Source organism: Coturnix japonica, chromosome 18 (assembly GCF_054131305.1).
Source record: "Coturnix japonica strain WE chromosome 18, WE-NBRP24, whole genome shotgun sequence".
Classification (NCBI taxonomy): Eukaryota; Metazoa; Chordata; class Aves; order Galliformes; family Phasianidae; genus Coturnix; species Coturnix japonica.
The window spans coordinates 14,393,382-14,412,900 of record NC_140680.1 but is presented as its reverse complement, the minus strand read 5'-3'; the positions used below and the strand labels follow the sequence as shown (position 1 = coordinate 14,412,900).

General features: G+C 50.4%; 1 protein-coding gene and 1 long non-coding RNA gene across 11 annotated transcripts in view; both read left to right on the top strand.

The window, feature by feature from the left end:
* Positions 1–19,519, top strand: part of NRG2 (neuregulin 2) — a 126,757-nt gene that overhangs the window by 4,068 nt on the left and 103,170 nt on the right. The window lies entirely within an intron of this gene.
* LOC146757960 (uncharacterized) lies at positions 13,171–14,895 on the top strand. Its single transcript, XR_014935705.1, has 3 exons — positions 13,171–13,515; positions 13,610–13,739; positions 14,533–14,895. It is a non-coding gene; the product is annotated as an uncharacterized LOC146757960 (long non-coding RNA).

Here is a 19,519-nt window from a genome sequence, read left to right as displayed (position 1 = left end):
CTACATGCACAGATCAAGGAGGAAGATGTAGCTGCAAGGCACAGCGCTTCCTCCCAGTGCATGGCCACGTAGCACAACATCCCTGCTGGGACCACGCTGCAAGGGGGGTTATTGTCCTCACCCTCCTGGTCCTCAAGGGTCTCTTGTGCCACCATCTGCCTTCCCCTGGACATGAACTTCTGCTTCCTGTGCAAAGGAAACATCCTGCACATAGGAGAGGCCCATACTAGTGGGGATGTAATATCTTTGGTCCGTGATTTCTGGTTTCATAGGAGAACAGATGCCTCCCTGACTCCATATGCAGCAAGCTGCAAAGTAGATTTAGTACTTGTACCTCTTCTGAAGCACCTCACTGAAACACTGCAGAGTTCCAGGAGGAGTGCACAATGCGCTGTAGGATTAGGTGGCTTAGGCTGAGAGAGTAATCTGGTGGGGGCAGATCCCTGGGAGGATTTGCAGGCACAGGACCTGTTGTTGCAGCAGCAGGTACTGTGTGCGAGGTGAGGCCCTGAGCGCTGCCTTGTGAGGCAGGACAGTGCTGGGGTTGCAGCACTGCACTTGGGGACCTTGTGCTGCTGGCAGGGAATATGCTACTCTTGGAGCTGGGCTGTGAGGAGAGGAGGGAGGACCGATTTTAAGTGCCCACAGGAAAACACAGCCCTCTGGATTATGGTGTAGGTGTTGCTGCCTGAAATAGCACTGGCAAATTTTCGGCAAGCAGCTCATGCAAAAACACCCCTCTGCTCTCCTGCAGTTCATCCCACGTGTTGCAGACAGGCAGGTGCATGGGAGGGACACGGGCTGCAGTGGGGCTCTGCCTTTATCCCAGGACAGCTGTGGAATAGGGAGCAAGAAAGTTGAATTTTCTCACATGCTGCCCTGCTAATTAGAACTGTCTGAAACTGCTTCTCACCACCTCCAGAAAATCACACTTCCTTACGTTCATAGAGGAGCAGAAACTTGTTTCCTCCTTGCCTTGAGCTCCTGCAGATGGGGAGCAATCACTGAGCTGCAGAAGGCTTTCCCCCCTTGCACTCTTCTGCTCGCTCTCTGCTCCTGGTTCACTGGCTCAAGGGATTTTGTATGTGCATGGAGCTGGGATGGCAGGTCTTCAGGGCAGTGCAGCTCCTCATGTCCCATCTGAGGTTAAAGCATTGCTACAGGCTCAGCCATGCCCGAAAGAACCGAGCGCTCACCTCCCAGGCACGTGCTACACATGTAGCAAAGCCCAGCTGGATGTCTCAGTGCCTTTCAGAACCACTTGACTAAATAAAGCATTTCCCCAAGGATCTCTGTGAGTAACAGGAGACTAATAGTGCTCCTGCGTGGTCTCAGTTGTGCTGCTTTCTGTATTGAGGGCTTCTCCATGCACAGCCCTGGGCAGCTGCTGCTGCTCAGTGCCTTTGAGCTCTGCCAGCAGATAGCCCTTAGATATGGGCCCTGAAGCATGACGGCCTTCCTAAATCACAGGCAACACCTTGTCTTGGGTTCGGATCTGGTTCAGAAACTGGTGCATGCCCGGGAGCACAGAGGCAATAAACTCCATTGCTGGGCAGAGGGAGCCATGTTCTGAGCTCCTCGCTGGGTCTGGGCTGGGTAAAGCAAAATGCACCGTGCCCAGCAGGGCCTGGGTGCTGGCATGGAAGCTCACTCTTTCCAAAGCTGTTGACCTCTCTTTCATACCCAAACGCCCCAAAGGCAGCTCCCTTGGAAGGTGATCTGTGTGCTGTGCCCTGCTCTGACCCAGAGGACCCCGGCCCTCAGCAGCAGCTCGGGGATCATGTGTAGCTCTGGAGGAAGCACATCTCCCTGGCAACTTTGGCAGCCAGGCATCTGCTCGCCTACTGACTGTGTGTGCAGCACCCAGCAGGTGCCAGCGCCTCTCAGTGCTTTCTTCTCAGGTCTGGGGGATGTGGATGTGCCCATTGCTAGAAACTTGTGGGACGGTATATTGAGCTGGCGAGGGTGGGTTAAAGATCAAAGGGGAGAGGAATTGCTGTGCTGCTTTATTTCTGCCAAATGACTGTGCTTCCTCTACCAGGCTGCTGTGGCCTCCAGTGCTGGGCTGAGTGCTGTAGAGCTGTTGGGGAAACTTCTGTCACCTCATCCTTGTGGTCCAGCTCTGTTCTGGGGAAGGGAGTGACAGTCTGAAGGGGAAAAAGCTGAGATTCACCTGAACCTGAGGTACAGGCTGAATGAAAGTGTGTGAGTCTCCAGACAGGGAAACCCAGAATGTAGTTGGGCGGGCTGAGATCATATCTGTTCTCAGAAGACTTGAAGAGTTTTGTATGAACATTGCAGCAGATAGTGCTGAAGCTATTTAGGGAAGGGGGAAAGTTCGTGTTAGGGAAAGGAAAAGAGAACAAGAAGAGACTCAGGGGGCTGGTGGGAGGTGGGAGATGCTGCCTTGGAGACCCAGGGCACTGATGTTCAACTGAACAGGTGCCTCTTGCCTCTGTGTGTGGTGGGTTCAGTTGAGGTGACAGCCGTGTCTTGCCATTGCTGGCTGATTCTTTGTTTTCTTGTCTTTCCTGCCCTGAGGTTCTACCTGTGGGCAATTATTACTTTGAGGTATCTCTGCAATCCCAACTATGACCAGTGTGTGACCTCCTGAAACACTGCCCAGCATATGTGTGTTCTGCCTTCCCAGCACTGCCTTGATCTGTGCTGAGACTTCAGCACAGAAAGCCAGATGTTGTGTGGGTTTGCTCCTGGGCCTGGATGGCTCTGCTGATGCACACGGCAGAGCTGAGTTTGGGTCTTTGTTCTCTGCATGCAGCAGTGGGGCTGCTCATGGAGATCTGGGTTCACTTCCCATCTGTGCTACTGGCTGTAGGAGAGCTGCTTAGCATCTCCACACCATGATTCTTTGCCAGGCAGGCAGGATGCTGCTTTGCATGCTTCCTTTGCTAGTGAGCGGACAGAACCTGGCCATATATTGGATGATTTATGTACTAGTGCCGGTCACCAGCAGAAGGTGTCCTTACCCCAGTACCTGGCACTGATGGCTGTTTGGGCAGTCTGTTCATCTGCCTGTGCTGGGGGCCTTGGGTGGCCACTGAACTCTGAGCATCTCAGTCAGAAAGCAGCAGTTCCCGAAGCTGCAACATGTGAGGAGACAGTTGCTGTCAGTCCATTTTGTAGAGACTTGCAGGCTCCTGGCATCCAGGTCGCCTTTCCCCTTTGCTGTAGTAGATGGTAGTGCTGGCAGCAGGTGCTGGGCCCTTGGGGAACTTAATGATGTGCGATGGTGTGGAGTGAGGGTTTCCCAAGCTGCTGCAGAGCTGAGAAGCTTCATGGTGTGCATTATGATGGAGGACACCTGGGTGAGGCTGGCCTGCCTAATGCCTGCAGAATTCTGCACATCTGTAGCTGCTGTGCAGTCTAAATGATTCAGAATGCCTTGTGTCATTGCGTGTGTGTGTCTTGAGCTGACCCTGCACGTGGACATCTGGGCCTATTTTCCCCGTCCTCTGGGGTGCTGCATGTCAATAGATGTTCCTGGAGGCCCAAACACAGACAGGCATGGCTTTGTGTGCTAGTTGACTTCTGCAGCCTTTCCAGTGAGAGAAGAGGCTCTTGCTGGCTGTTCTGAGACAGCTTATCCAGGGCCGTCCTGCCTTGAGTCTCAGGCAGTCCTTGGCCTTTCCTTCCTTCCCAGCACTGTAGGCTGCAGTGCCTTCTGCTCTGTGTCATCAGAGCAAAGCACAGAGCTCAGAGCATCACATCAGGACAGCACAGGTGCACAGGGATGCGGAAGAAATCTGGCCTGTGGTGTTGACACACCTGTAGAGAAAACAGCTGAATTTGCCAAGAAAGCACATGCTGCTCTTGTAATCAAACTGGTAGCTGTGAATAGAGGTATGGACACTGCAGGAGTGAGGGTCCAGATGGTTCTCTGAGCAAGGAGGAGAGAAAATACCTTTCCATGGTGAGCTTTGTAACCGGCTGATGATCTGAGACCTGAGGCTCTCAGCAGACCTGGATGTTAGAACATCCAGGAGAGGGCCTGGTAACTCCGAGATCAGAGATAAATGAAGTGGTATCTGGCTTCAGGATGGCAGACAGGCAGATGAGAGAGTGCTGCTGGGAAACAGTGACTTTCTGAAACCTCCTAGCCTGAAGAATGGCTGTGGTAGGGCTGGATGGTGGTAGCTGTGAGCCACTCTAGCAGCTGAAGGGAGAGGGCTGCTACTCTGCTTTGCCCCCGGCACCTGTGTGGCTGTGGGTGCTGCTATGTAAGGTGGGTTCCATGAGGGTCCCATCAGCTCTTCCATAATTCAGTGCCCCTTTCTGTCACCTCATCATCAGGGAATTTCTCACCACTCTCACTTGTTCATTTCCTGCCTGATTCAGGGCAGCTCTGCAGTGCCAAGGATCCCCAGGAGACAGTGGGTGGGAAGAGTGCCACAAACCCTTGGCCTAGCAGGCAGGTGAGGTTGGCACTCCGATTTCTTTCTCATCTCGCTCCTGGTGAATTCAGTGGAGGTTTCCCCATGAAAGAGCGATGCTGGAGTCAAGCAGCCTTGGGTCTGCCTCCAGAGTGAAGACAAGAGCTGTGCCTGAGCGCCACCCATCTGCTCTGACCTTGGACTCAGGCTCTGTGTTCCCCATCTCACATTCAGCTTCATGAGTTATCTACAGTGCTGTCGTAATGGTGCATTTGGACATACACATGGGCTCTTGTGCAGCCATGTAACTGAGTCCTCAAGGGTTCCATCACTAATGATAAGCTCACTGCTTGCTTTCCTCTCATTCCCTGTGGATCTTGTCCCTTCCTCCTGAGGCAGGTAGGACAGGTAGGAGCCCTGCTGCTGCTTCTGGGGCTTTGCCTTCCTCCCAGTGGAGGCTGCTCAGAGTCTTTGGAGAAGCATTTAGTCACAGCAGGGTCACCCCTCACAGCTGAGCCTGCTCAGTGCAAGTGTACCCATGCAAAGGAAAGCACAATGAGGAGAGTGGGAGAAAGAGAGAAGCCACCATGAGCTAAAGCTGAACAGTGCTGGGTGACCTTTATTGCTCTAGCAGCCTTCTTCAGAGGGAAGTGGAGGACTCTTAACATTGAGATATTGCACTTAGAAGTTCAGCAGTGTGTGTTCCCTAAATCAGGAACTGCACATGTGTGTTCATGGCAGGGAAATGGGGAAGCTCTACTGATACTTTTCCCTAGAACAAGTCCCACCTGGCTCCTTATCCATCTAGCAAGGAACAGGAGAGATCTGTGTCCCCTGCTCATGGGCAGGGGAGATATTCTCCCACCCCATTGGTGGACTGTATGCTTGCAAAGCTTGCAGCAAGCCAAGCATCGCCTGCACTCCATCAGACATGGGTGTCTATAAAAAGCATCTCTGGGGTTGCAATTGGGTGTGCTGGCAGTGCCACGTGGTCTCTTGTAAGGCCTGTGTTGCTGAGCAAGTGGCATTCCACTTATTTTTGGCACTAATAGTCTTTAGTTAATACATAAATTCAGCTTAAATTCCGGATGGAAAATAAATCCCAAGTGGAGGCTCTGCTAATAAGATGACAGACACTTCGGGGAGCCGGGGCTGATTGTCAGCAGAGTGGTTGTGACTGCTGAGATCTGAGAGCAACAACATGCTCAGGCACAAGGTCCTTAAAAGTTACCACAAGTTGTCAGGCTACGTTACAGAAGAATTAGGCAGATAGCTTAGGTGAGCTCTGACTTGAACTGCTAGAGCTGAACTTGTTACAGCAAATGCTCCTGAGTCCCATGCTGTCATGGTGAGAAAAGGAAGGAGCTGGAACATCATTTTAGGTCAGCAGAGCACCCTTCTCTCTGGCACTGTGCTGGTCTGAGGTTCTCTGTTAGTGACTCTTCTTTCTCAGTGACCCACTGCAGGTCACCCCAGCATGTTTCCTGGGCCATCCTGGGGAACCTTCACCCCATAACTGAGGGTGTCTGGGGGCTTCACTAGTGTGTCTGTTTCCTTCCAGCAGCAAGAGAGCTGGGGAGACCCAGCTGTAAAGGCCAAGCCATGGAAAGCACAGTATCTTGGAGCACTGAGCTTAGCTTTGCTCTGTTGCTTGGGGAGAAGCACCAAGAAAGGGACTTTTCTGAGGGGTACTGCAGTAGGAATGAAGATAGTTTGGGGGCCTGGGGCTGCCACTCCAGATGGGAGGCATTCTGGTGGCAGAGCTGCAAAACCCTATGGACAAGGGAAGGTCCTGGGGTGTGGGAGAGTGCCAGATCATCCCTGTGTCTCCTGCTGGCCTGTCTCACCTTTTGCACAAAATCAGCCTCTCTTCACTCAGCACATAAGCCCCTTGCAGGCAGGAGGCAGGATTTTAGTCATTTAGGTCTCAGATGGATCTTTCTGGGGAGGTTCAGGCCTCATAGTCACAGTCAGGACTGATGATGCAGCACTGTCCTCATAAAGTGGAGAGCCTGAGATCATTTCTTCCTTGCTGTTGATTTCTGTCAGGCCTTCCTTCCTTCTCTCCTCTACAGTCACAATCAGAAATTCTGGCAGAGTAAGGTTTTATTCTTTTAATTTTTATTTTTAGGTTTTCTGGTCAATAATGTTGCTTTGTTTTTCTGAGCTCTTGAGGGGGGATGGAAAGCTCATTCTGGAGCCCTTTAGGGATTTGGAAGCCTTGACCAGCACTGTCAGTGAGCATCCCTAATGCACAACAGTATATAGCAAGGTCTCTGCTACAGCCTGTGGACAAGACTTAACATCCTTAAAACATTGTAGGGAAGCTGAGATGTGGGTGCCATCCTCCAGCTATCACTGGTGACCCTTTTGGTGTAGTTGAATGCTCCTGGCTCTAACCAAGGATTTGAGCTTTGTGTGCCCATCACCAAATCTGAAGCTTTCTGCATAGCTTGGGCTTATTCTGGCCTCCAGCCTGGGGATGTCCAGACTCAGATGTCCAGTCTGTTGTCACAAGACTTTGTTGTGCAACATCATCTCTCCTGGCTGGTCATCTGGCTCCTTGGTGTTAGCCGAGCATGCTGAAGCCATGTGCACAACAACCAGGCTCTGATCCACCATGCTGTGAACTTTGAGTGGAAAAGACATTGTCTGTTCCTCTTGACTTACTGGGATGAGAGGTGCAGGCTGATGAATGACACTGGTGTTGGCTCTAGTTGCTAATGGTTATGGGGAACATCCTGCTGAACCTGGGGTAGGCTGCTCGAGCAGTTTCATCTCACAGCCTCAAGGATGCCAGGATGCAGCAATGCCTGGCAAAACACAGGCAGGCTTCTCCAGAAGAGCCTGGGATCTGGCAGGTGGGAGGGGTGCTGACAGCTCCTCCAGCTGCCCTCAGACTGCTGCAAAGAGTCTGCTTTCACCTTCCACTCCGCACCCAGGCTGTCAGTGAGCTGTTTGTGAACTACCCATGGTGTCTGGCAGGACTTGCCCACTCAGAAATCATAGGGCTGGGTGGTGCTGGCAGGTGGGGTTTTGGGATGCAGCTGAGCTGTACGAGAGGGCCTTACCTGAGCTGTGTAATCCATAGCCAGGCTTCTAGCTGTCAGAAGCAGTGGGGTGCATGTCTCATGTCCCAGCTGCTGAGCTCTAGCATTAGCATAGTTTTCCTTGTGTACAATAAGAGATAAGAATTGGAAGGGCTAGGAATCTACTGTCAGGTGGAAAACATCCAATTGCTGCTGTCCCCAGAGGCAGCAGCAGAGAAAACTCAGTAAGGTTCTTGCTGGAGTTTTGCCTAGAGCTGGTCCTGTGCTGTGCACTTAGTGCTGGGAGGGTTTCTGCTCTGCATCCTGCAGCTTTTCAGATAGCATCCTTGGGAGGAGGTCACAAGACAGGAGGAAGAACACAGTCACAACACATGTGAAGCTGTAGTAGCCAGAGGACTGCAGAGGAGAAGATGGAGATGTGGTGGGGAAACAACATGAGTCCCCAGATGATGGTAGAGGAGGGTCAGCCAATGAGTTAGCTGGTCAGAACCACAGAATGACCTGGGTTGGAAGGGATCTCAAGGATCATGAAGCTCCAATCCCCTTGCCTGGCAGGGCCACCAAACTACCACATTTACTAGATCAGGTCTTGGAGTGAGCTGGCGGGAGGACTGATGTACAGGTTGAGCCTTAGGGGAATGTTTCTGTAGTGACCACTGTTTACTGTCTGGTGGTGCTCATAACCCAGCAAAGAAGGGATCCCAAATGCAGGTATATTCTTCAGGAAGGCAGGAGTGGTGGATGGTGTCTCAGAAGGAACTCTTCTCCACCCATGCCTATCTTCTAATCCCTTCACAGAAGAAGCTGGGTGCTGGGCAAGGTCCATCTGAACTATCTCCAAAATGGGAGAGCTGTATCCTAGCACAAGGCTGTCTGGGTGAGGTTCATGAAGGCTGAGGCCACTGCAGATCCATTCCACCCTCTGTGGCCTGCAGGAGCCTGCAGCCATAGTAGCTCCAGGCAAGTGGGAAGGTTTTCATGTGATCAATTCTGCATGGTGATGCCTGCAGAGATTTTCCATTCCTTAGGCTCTGGAGGAAGGAGGGTGTCCCTGGGAGGGCCTGTGTCCTGCCAGCAGGCTCTGCAGAGGGAGTGCAGGACAGAGCCTGGGCTATCGCTGACTTTGGTGTTACAGGCTGCCCCTGGGCAGGAGCTGGCTCTCCATTGCATTCAGCAATGCTTGTTGGAGCTCACAACTGGAACATGCTGTCCTAGAAAACTGCATTAGTCCCAGAGTCTCTGAGGCTCTTGCTCCTGCGTAGCCACATTCAGTCCCAGTAAAGTGGGACAGGAGAGACCTGGCAGCAGCTCAGGCGTGGGGAGGAAACCACGAGGCTCTGTGCTGCTGTTGGTGTGAGCCTGGCATGGCTTCTCCCCAGATGCTTGGAAACTGTGAAGGGGAAATCAAGGTAAAGAGGATGAAGGCTGGTGACTCAAGTTCAGCCACATGGTTTTTTTTCTATGCCTGAAACTTTCTCAGGTCCTAATTAAGGACACATTAAGTGATTAGTGTCACCTGTGATTTAATAGGCAGCATCTGTCATTAATGGCAACCATGATGCTCTTCTGACATGGTTCACGTCAGCTGCAGCTCACTTTTCCAAAGTGTGGAGTAATCTACCTGTGGGGAGGTGCTTAGCTGTAACACAGCACCACTTTGTGTTGACAGGAGTTCTCAGGTTAAAATCATGTCTAGAAATAATAATGCATTCCCTTACAGCTGTTTCTAATAGCACAGTTGATATGGGGAAATCGGGATATTCAGAAATGGGGAAAGGAGCTCTCTGTGTTCTGCCTGTGTAGCCACCCACGTGCACACCACAAACATATTTTTAATAATCATGGCTTTAGGGAAAGCTGAAACTTTCACTCTGAAATTGTTTTCTGCTCCATGTGTGGCTCCCAGGAATATCCCATGGACTTGTGTTCTGGGAGTAGGGGACTCAGCGAGAGGCATGTCTTGCAGTGCAGCATTGTCAAAGGCTTGGTGCAACTTCCATTTGGTTCCTTGTGCACCTGCTGTACAAAGTGATTTTATGTGTCTTGATTGCCAGGCTGAGGAGACAGGTCATGCAGGGATGCTGATGAGTGTCTAGCCAGTGCTCAAATACGTTCTAACAGCGGTGGGTCTGGATGCAGGCCTGGAGGCTTGTGAAGGCTCTGCCACAGTGCCACTGCTTCCATTTAACAATTTGCAGACCAGCACTGAAGCCCTCCTGATCCCCACTTTCACTTGTATGCTTTAAGCTGCAAGGAGATGAGGAACCCTGCTTAAAGCTGGCTGTATCTTCTTACATGAAGAAAAGTGCTGGGAATTGCAAGAGATCTTGGAGGATTCAGACTGAGTGGGAGAAGTGATGAGCTGTGCCCTGGGATGAGGACATGTCTGGAGGGGCCAGGAAAGTCAGCACATCTAAGCAGATGTGCTACACTTCTCTGGAATCAATTGTGTGAGAGCTGCTGGGAGGTTCTGCATGTCATTCAACATCTCCCTGCAGATGAAATATTCCTCTGTAAACTCTCGTGCAAGGGGACAATTAATCTGTGAAACAGATGTGGAAGGGTGTCTGGACAGCTGTAGCTAAAGTTTCTATTCATTTGCCTGGAACAAGCTGCAGCGTTTTGGCATGCAGTGCAGTGGTATATGCTGGAGTTGACACAGGGCAGGGGAGGCTGGTGTAAACATTCTCATTAATTGCCATAGTTGTAGTGTTTGTGCAAAGCCATTTGTGTAACCTGCGGATCTGGCCTGCTGGCAGAGACTTTGGGCATGAACTAACAGCAGTTCTGACCTGGGCAAAGTGTTTCCCAGGTGTGAGTTGAGCTTTGGGATTGGGCCCAAGGGCACAAACTACCAGGCAGTCTGGCAGTGCCCTGAGTTGTGTGGGGTGATATGGCTAATGAGGGTGAAGCCTGAAATGCCCTCTCTCCCTCTAAGATGGGATGTGGTCTGGAGATAGGTGTGACTGGGGGTTCTGCATGCCTCGTTTCCACATCTCAACACCAGCTTGTTCTTTAACAGAGCTCTGGGAGGAGTGGGGTCGGAAGGTCCCAGCTGTCTGAAACTGCTTGGTCTGATCCTGGTGCCCAGTTTCAGTGCTGTCCTGGGGAATGGGCTCCATCCTCCTTTCCCCTTCCTGCTGGCAGTCCTCTGACTGAGCTGCCCTGCTCCAGCTCTGCCACAGCCCATCTGGGAACTGCCTGGATGCAGGCAGCAGGGAGCAGCAGCCTTCCTGCTGACAGACACTGAGCAGATGGTTTCATCCACACCTAGACGAGGTCTGTCTACTAGGCTGACATGGGAGGCGAAACAGTTGTATGAACACATTCCCTGTGTCATAGCTGGCTTTTCCTTTGCCATTGTCCTGAGGGACAGAGAGAGGGGTCAGCATGTGGGATGTCTGAACACATGGAACACCTCGATGCCAGCCTGGGTCTGCAGGGACTGAGTGCCAGCGGAGGAGGAAGCCAGACCCAGCTGCTGGGCATAGCAGGGCTCACTTTGTGGAAGTAGCCAGTCGCACACTGACCGTGCTGCTTGCTGGATCCCGAGGGAGGAAGCAATCTGTGTCATCTCACAGCAGGCTTCCTTAAATCTCAGCCTGATTAAGTGGTGGCAATATGGGCTGCCCGATATGAAACAGCCAGCTTCCTTCTCTGAAAGGGCTGATCGTTAGTGCAGAAATAGCCTGTTAATTGTGTGCATTTTCCTGCAGTCAGAGGCTGGTAGCACATGACATCACTGGATTCTGACTCTGTGGGTAGATATCTGGAGATGACCAGCATCACATCGGTTAAAACGTGAGTCTGCAGTGAATCTGAGAAAGGTGAATTTGGACACTCTGGGTTTCTTTTCAGCACCAAAGCGTGTGATGGATTTGGGAATATCCTCTCAGCTTTTGACATCTTGTCTGACCTTAAAAATGAGGTTCTTGTGCTTTCTGTGGTGAGAGATGGGCCAAAATACTGATGGACTGCACATGGGGATGGTGAGGCTTGCAGGAAAGCTTTGTTGTAGAAGACGAGATGCTGTGGAAGGCCCTTGGAAGGGGTTTTTGTGGCAGTGGTTTTCCATCAGCATGTTTACTGAGAGCTGTATCACAGTCTGGAAAGGGAGTTTAATGCACAGACAGCTGATAAAGAAGTGCTGTAAGTAGTTATATTAGGGTTATTTATTTATTTCAAAGAGATAAAAGCTTTCTGGAATCAGTGCAGTCATCTTAGCTTGTGGCTGTTGTTTTTCTTAGTTTCTTGTGTATTTTAGAGATCCAGTTAATTATAGGCAGTGACTGATGCTCAGAAGAATACAGATCAAGCTGAACTGTTTATTTTCCTTTCCCCTTCGTTCTCAGAAAGCAGTGAGCTGGGGCCTGCCTTGGTAGTGGGTCCTCAGCATTCGACATATAGGAATAAAATACGGTCAGCTATGTTTGTGATGAGACACAGTCAAACATTAGTGCTTCTCCAGTTTGCAGAGTGGAGAGGTATGGAGGTAATGTAAATTACAGCATCGATCCATTTTGCCTGGTGATCAGTCTGTAGAAGGCATAAATTGAGAGTTGTCTGCTGGAATCCTTTGGAGATGTGATCTGAAGGACGTCAGCCTCAGGTGCTGCTGCTTTGTCTGCAGGTCCCCAGTGCTGCAGGGTGAAACGTGGGATGGCTCTGCCTTGTGCACTCCTTAATTTCAGCATGTTGGTTAGAACACTGAACTTGGAGATATTCACGTGCATCTTCTACCTGAAAAGCTTTCTGAGAGACCCTGCCATCCTTCATGGACATGTTATGTAGGGATTTCTTGCTCCCTGTTGGAAGGCTGGAGTCTCAATGAATTGGACCCTCTTGATCAGCACAGTTATGCCTTGCAGGGCAGTTATGATCTCCAGCACAGGGATGTGCCTTCAGCAGTTGGGATCAGATCTGAAGCATCTTCTACCAAGGGCTTTTTTTTTCCCCTCCTTTGTTCTGTCTCTGACTTCCATGCTACGTAACAAAGTTCCCAGTGTTTGGGGATGAGCACACAGAGGGAGCTCACAGGGAATGCAGCAGTGCCCCGGTACCCTCCAGAAATCCGTGTTCAAGCCCTCCTTCCTGGACATCCCAGTTATGGCTCTTGCCTCCCTGATGAGCATTGCCCTGGACCGCTTGGGCAAGTAGGGCTCAGTTTCCATGGAGAGGTTCAGTTTGAGACCTGAAACTTGTTTTGATGTAGGGCCTGGGATTTAGACCAACCTAGTTACCCAAGAGGAAGAAAAGCTACTGTCTGCTGGGAAGGAAGCTCCCTCTCCTCCTGGGTCGTGTTTGAGCAACCTGTTTCATTCCACATAAAAGTCTCTCTCAGATATCTAGTCCAACTGTCCACATACCATCAATATTGCCCACTTAAACTGTGTCCTTAAGTAACACATCTACACCCACCATCATCTGGTGATGAGTGTCCTTCTGAGGAAGCCTTTCCTTTGCAGCTATCAGCTGCCACACTGAAGCAAGGTTAGGTCAGTGCTTGGGGCTTTTCACTGAGGCAAGTAGGGCTGGCCTGAGTATGCAACACTGGTGGCCAAATGGCCTCATATATTTCCTATTATTCTTTCTGCCTTGGGGAAAGGCCATGCACCACCAAGGACTTGATTGCTGCGATCCTATTTGAACTGTTCACAATCTGATGGGTCTTTCTCTCTGTGGCCTCTTCTAGGAGCTGATAATCCTCTCCTCCCAGTAACATCTATCTCGAGTCTTCTTCTCCCCTTTCCTAGTACTGGTGTCCCCCTGCTCTGTTCATGTCTCTCTTAACCTCCTTTTTTCTTTTTGATCATGTCCTGGCCATCTCCCTGTGCCCCAGGCCCAGCTTTCCTTGCTGCCTTCCCTCTCTGCAGCTCATCGTCACTGGCGTGTCCCAACAGCCTGGAAACATTTGCAAAATGAAAATGTCTTCTACAACATTTTTCAGTTTTGCCACCAAAATCTGACAGCCAAGAATATGAAGCTGCTTCTGCTGCCTTGTGTGTGCTTGGTGACCTGAAGGCGACCTTTCCAAGGCTCTCCTGAGCAGTTCCCAAGCCATTCTTTCCTCTCATGTAAGTGTTCCTAAAACAATGATTTGATTCTAAGTGGCTGGGGAAGTTCAGCCTTGAGACTGATGTTTGGCCCCATCTTTATCCTTTCTTTCAGGCTTTGCTGCTCCAGGAAGAAAGGGCAGTTCTTGGATCACCACAGCCTGCTTGACTTCTCCAATCTCAAATTAATTCTGCTTTTGCCATAGGCAGCAGGTTAGCAGCTGGCACTTGTGAGAGCTGAGGAGGTGAGTTCATGGGAAGAGGACAGCCTCCAGTTTCAGTGCTTGGGGACCAGCTGGTGTTTCATTGGGATCCTGGAGGCTTTTTGCTGTAGGTACACAGGGGTTCGGTGACTGTGGCCTTTCTGGGCACGCCTCAGCTGTTCATCTTCTGTCCTGGCTTAATGCTGGGCTCTGGCTGAAGAGAGATGCTCAGCCCATGTGCTCACTCAAGCCCTGCATTGTACCAAGGGCCTTTTTACTGGTAGGCAGGACTTTTTGTTTGTGCTTTCCCTCCTGTTGCCTTGAGCTCAGTGGTCGTCTTTTTAGATTATATCTCCTATCTCCCCTTTCTATACTTATTGCATATATTACTGCAGTTCTCTTTGGAATCCAGCCTAGCCGAGTTCATCAGTGTGATGAGCTTGTTTTCCTAGTCCCACCCATTGCCTCGGTCTCAGGTTGGGTCGTGAGGATAATGGAGCATCTTGCAGCTGATTTAATTTTTTGCAGGGATTTGAGTTCTCTGGGAAAACTCCCTGGAGAGATGCTCAGCTTAATCATGATTAAGGCCAACAGAAATCTGGTAGCTGATCCTCTGAGTTAAGAGGGGCTGCATTTGATCAGCAGATAAACTTGGGGCATCTACTGACAATCTGTACGATTTTCTTAGGCTTCATTTAGTTTGTTGTAACTGCCTGGGCTGTGCGATGTTGGGCAGAGCTGCTGGGTGACACTCTGCTGTTCATGAGGATGCCTTTATCTGGAGAAGCCTCCATCTGTTCCACAAGGTGTCATGGTTTTCTCTTCAATATCCTAGGGACTGTTTTCAGGACATGTGAGGAAAGAAGAGACTGACAATGCAGATGGAATGGAAGAAAATACCAAGTGATTAAACAGCTGTAGATGAATGGAGATGCAGCTTAAGAGATTGACTGTCGCCTGATGAGTGGAGAGATGGAAGGAAGGATTGCGTTCACTTGTACCAGAATTGCAAATCCCACCCTCCCCAAGCAGAGCTTAAATTGTGTTTGTTACTTATTTTGAGCCTCCTCATGTATAAACCTTCACACAGCTCTGTACTGCACCTTTATAGCCACAGCTGCTACTTCTACCTCTCAGAACCTCTGATCTTGTTTTCTGGGCAGAGATCCTATAAAATAAAACTGAAGCTGCCAAACAAGCTGCTTGCTGTGCCAGTGTTTTCTTTGCCTCTCGTGTTTGTGCTACATTCTTGTTTGTGTGTGACTGTATATGTTAATATAGACAGATGATAGTTCGTGGGTAGCATCGAGCAGCGCGCCTCCAAAGATGTAATAACTTGGGTTCTTTCTTGCGACATTATCTCATTACAGCGGCTGGAATGTTTTCTGCGTGCCACAGGTGCAGGGCGATGGAGGTCGGCCTGGCAGGGGGCGTCTGCTGCTCCCAGCAGCGCTCAGTGCCGGGATGGGTGACCCCCGAGCGTCCCCTTCCCCCGCTAGGTGGCAGTGGGAGCTCTGCGATGCTGTCCCTGTCCCCCAGCCACGCAGCTTGACCTGCCCCTGCGTCCTGCCTCTGCCAGCGCTGTCTGATGGACGGTGATGAGCACTGCACAGGGAGGGCTGCGTGGTGCACGCCAGCCCTGTCCACTGGAACCTGGTGTCACACCTGTCCTCTGTCTTGTGGTGCGTTCCATGGGGGTGCATCAGGAATCTATCAGGGCAGACCCCAACCCTGCCATGCTTGGAGTCATTGCACTGCGTGGGTCTCACTGGGAGGCTGTGTGCTGTTGGTGTCTGGATGGGAATGAGTGCACTGCATAGGTTCTGCCAGGAGTCGCTGTGTTGTGTTGTCCCACTGGCACTGCACTTGGTGCACTACTCATGTTCTGGTACGTCACACGTGAGCTTTGCCCTGCTGGAAGCAGGGTTGTGTTGCCCATACTGCGCTTGTAGTTGCTGCCTTGCACACTGGTCCTGCCCTGCTGGGAGTTCCACGTTGCTCTTGTCCTGCTGCATGTTGGTGTGTTGTGTGTGTCCCACTGAGAGAAGAGTGTCACTGCTGGGAGTCAGTGAGTCTTGTGTCTTGCTGAGGCTTTGTGCTTTCTATGGGGCTCTAGCCCAGTGTGAGTCAGCACACTGCAAGTGTGCTTCAGGGTGTCAGCTCATCACATGCATCCTGCCAGCAGGCAGGGCATCATCTGGGAGCCAGCACATCGCACAATAGCCCTGTCTGTCTGGAGTTGCTGTCACGTGTCCTGCTTGGACAGCAGTACCACTGTCCCCTAGCTCAGGAGGTGCACGTGCTGTTACTTAGCTTACCCATGTCTCAGGTTTTGTCCTGCAAGCAGTCACACAAAGCATGCAACTGACTTTCCTCTACATGGCAAACAGGTCACTAAGGCAGAGAATGCAGACCCCGAGACACTGGTTGGACACTGGAAAGGCAAGGTGCAGGTATGGAAAACAAATAGGACTTGTGCAGAGCTGTCTGTATCAGTCGGGGCAGAAGTGAGGTGGTTCTCAGTGTACATGGGTCTGCTGAGCTGCAGCCTTGGGTCTCCATTTGTGCTAGTTTATGGTCTAGAATAAGCAGAAAGGCAATGGCTATGTTAACTTCAGTCTCTTTTGTTTTCTTTGCCCAGCGCAGTTTGCTTTTAGCCACAAAGCTGTAATATTCACTTTTGGTTCTAGCTAGACCTGGGAGGAACAACCTTCTGCTGTCCTTGGAATGACTGTGGGAGCTGCAATACCCATCTGAGCTGCAGCTGTTCTGTTGTGTAGCTGCTTTTGGTTCCCGTAGTTGCTTTTATTTGGTCAGTTAGTGCCAATTGCAGAGTGGACCTGTGATGACCCTGCTCAGGTGACCAAGGCTGCCGGGTGCTTTTACCCTGAGGTCACTCTCAGCTCAGACCAGATTTGAACTGAGGACTGGTAAAGCTCCACAAATCCTGTTAGCAGCTCTTGAGCTGGATGAGACCTGTCCTTGCAGAGCAGCAGACTGACAGAGCAGCTCAGGTAGGTCCAGGTTGGCCAAAGGTGTGAGAGAAAGCCTGCAAATGGAGGAGAGTTAATTTCATTGGGTCCTGTGTGAAAATGCTGTCTGTTAAGCCCGAAACCAAGTGTTGCATCAGAGCTGTGAGGGAGGGCAGTCTGTCTGACTGCACTCAGGCTGTCACTAGAGGGAGCAGCGTGTGGTTTTTCTCTGGTCTTGTGAAAAGCAACATGATGCGGTGGCACAGCTGGGAGAGTGGTTTGGCAGGAGGGGTTCGGGAGAAATGCTGCATTCACTTCAGCTTCATAAGCACAGGTGTTTCTCTGGGTGAAAGGAGGCCTCTCATCCAGCTCAGTCAGGACTTGGGGGGGGGGGGGGGTGAACATTCCTACGGTCAGCTTGCTAAGTGAGGATTGCTTTCTTGCCTCCTCTTTTGGGTCTTGAAAGTGCAAGGTTTTGAAAGGAGCCAGGGCCCTGACAAGTGCAGGCTCCAAGTGCTCTGGGGAAAGAGGATGCAGTGAGAAAGATGGTGAACTCAGTTGGCTCTGCTGCTCCTGCAAATGATCCAGGTTTGCTCTGCAAGGAGTGTGTGTGACTTCACAGATGCAGAGATCTGCTGGAGATCTTGAAGAACTCAGTTAGCCAGCTTCTGGTGCCCCTTCTGCTTACACTGACACACTGAGTAATGCTAAGTTGCATCTCTGTGCCTCGCTGTGCTGCAGTGGGCACATTTGGAGGTACCCCTCCAGGCCTAGAATCTACACACAAGATGGGGAACAGGGGAATAGAGACAATGCAAGGAAACAAAAAGACCATAATGGTATCCTGCCTTGTCATGAATTGGATAATTCCCCCATGACTAGTTGGTGGGCAGTAGATTGCTCAGTGGGAGGAAAGGGGTCTGGAGTCAGTCCTGTGAACTTCGTTCCCTCATTTGTAAAATGATGTTGTGAACATCTGGCTCACACATGGAGCATGACACTTGGCTCACAGAGTCATATAAATGTTTTCAGATCCTTGAATGGCTGTTGCTGAAATGTGAAGGATCATCATTAATGAAATATGCAATAACACTGACGGAGCATTTGTGTTTGCTGCAATTTGTAACTATGCTCTAACACTTGTTAATGAATGCTATTGTGGGCTGCAGTGCGACCAAGGAACACTTGAGGATAAACATGACCAAGTGTTTGTTCCTGGGTTGTGCTACTATTTATCACCGCAGGTGTTGAAACATATCATGTTGTGCAGCAAGGCTTTAAATGGGTGAATAGGGTAAGAGAGGAGACTCAGCTACTGCTCCTTCCTTTGTGGTTTTTCCATCTGCTCTGCTTACATTGAACACAGGCAAATGCCACAATTGGTTGATCAGAGATCTACTGTCTTGGAGAGCTAAATATCCATATGACATGGGTGGATTTTATCTGTATGTATAAATACCTGATGGCAGGTGAATGAAGGAGAGTGGAACAGCAGTTCTCAGCAGTGCCTTGTAACAGGGCAAGAGGTGATGGGCTCAAACTGAAACATCGTTCCCTCTGAATGTCAGGAAACACTTCTCGACTGTGAGAGCGATCAAGCACTGGCAGAGATCGCCCAGACAGGTTGTGAAGATTCCATCCTTGGAGATGGCGAAAAGACAACAGCCATGGTCCTGGGCCACTGGTTGTAGTTGGCTGTGCTTTGAGCAGGGGATTTAGAGCAGGTGATACCAAGAGGTCCCTTCCAATCTCAATGATTCTGTGATTCTGATGTTCCATTGTGAGGTCCCTATTCCCTCATAAGTTGACATGGGCTCATGAGCAAGCTCTGTTCTGCCACACCTCCTCAGTCCTTCTGTGCCACTTCCCAGCACGTGATGCTGATTGCACTGCTGCGATCTGGTATGTTGTGTTCACACTGGCTCAGTTGTTTCTTATTTGTTTTCTGACTGTATCTTCCAAGTTCTTAAGATTGGTTTGAATCTTGAACTGAAGGCTGTTTGGCTTCCTCTGGAACCCAAAACCCAGAAATTGGCTTGCTGATCAGGCACATCTCATTGGAGAACTTTCACATACTAAAGAACTCTTTATGCTTCTCTTGCCTTAGCTGAGGGTTAAATCTCATCCTCTTGTAGTAGCTGTATTTCATCAGCTACTGCTTTTTTTCTTGCTCTGGTCTTTGTGACCTTCAGGATGTAGCCAAGACAGCTAACGGTGCATTGGAGCTATGGAGCTGTGAGCAGTGAACATGCCACCTCTCTTGTTCATAACTGATAGGCTTAGAACAACTTCGTGATCTGACCGTTCCTCCAAATCTGAGCGACTTGGCTTTTCAGCTTCGTCCCTTTGTGCTTGTGAGGTGGATATTAGAGCTCTAGCCTGTTGTAATCTAACCTGATGTCGGTCCCTCTTTCTGAACTCCACTAATTCCATGTAATTCAGCTGTACTGGTTCCTTTCTGTTTCTCCTGCCTCTCCCTCTGCAGCAAGGGAGCTTGCTCAAGGCCTGTTTCTTGAACAAGCTGGCAGATATGTTATTGCTCTTTTTTGTTCCATATTTCAGCCTCCCATGCAATCTGCATACTGAAGCTCAGAGCTGACAGTGAGTTGCCTTTCAGAAAGCAGCATTTTCTTCCCTTTAGGGTAAGTCACCCTCATCCCCGTTACTTCCTATGTTTGTGTTCTCCCTGGTCACTCGTAAGAATAAGCCTGCACTGTTCCTGTCCCAGCAAACTGTCCTCTGTGTGTTTCACTTTGCCCTTGTGTTCCCAAAGCTGCTGCTCTGCACTGCTAAGACTTTCTGAAGGTCTGATTTTTCCATTCTCCCTGGACCCTGCAGTCATTGTCTGCA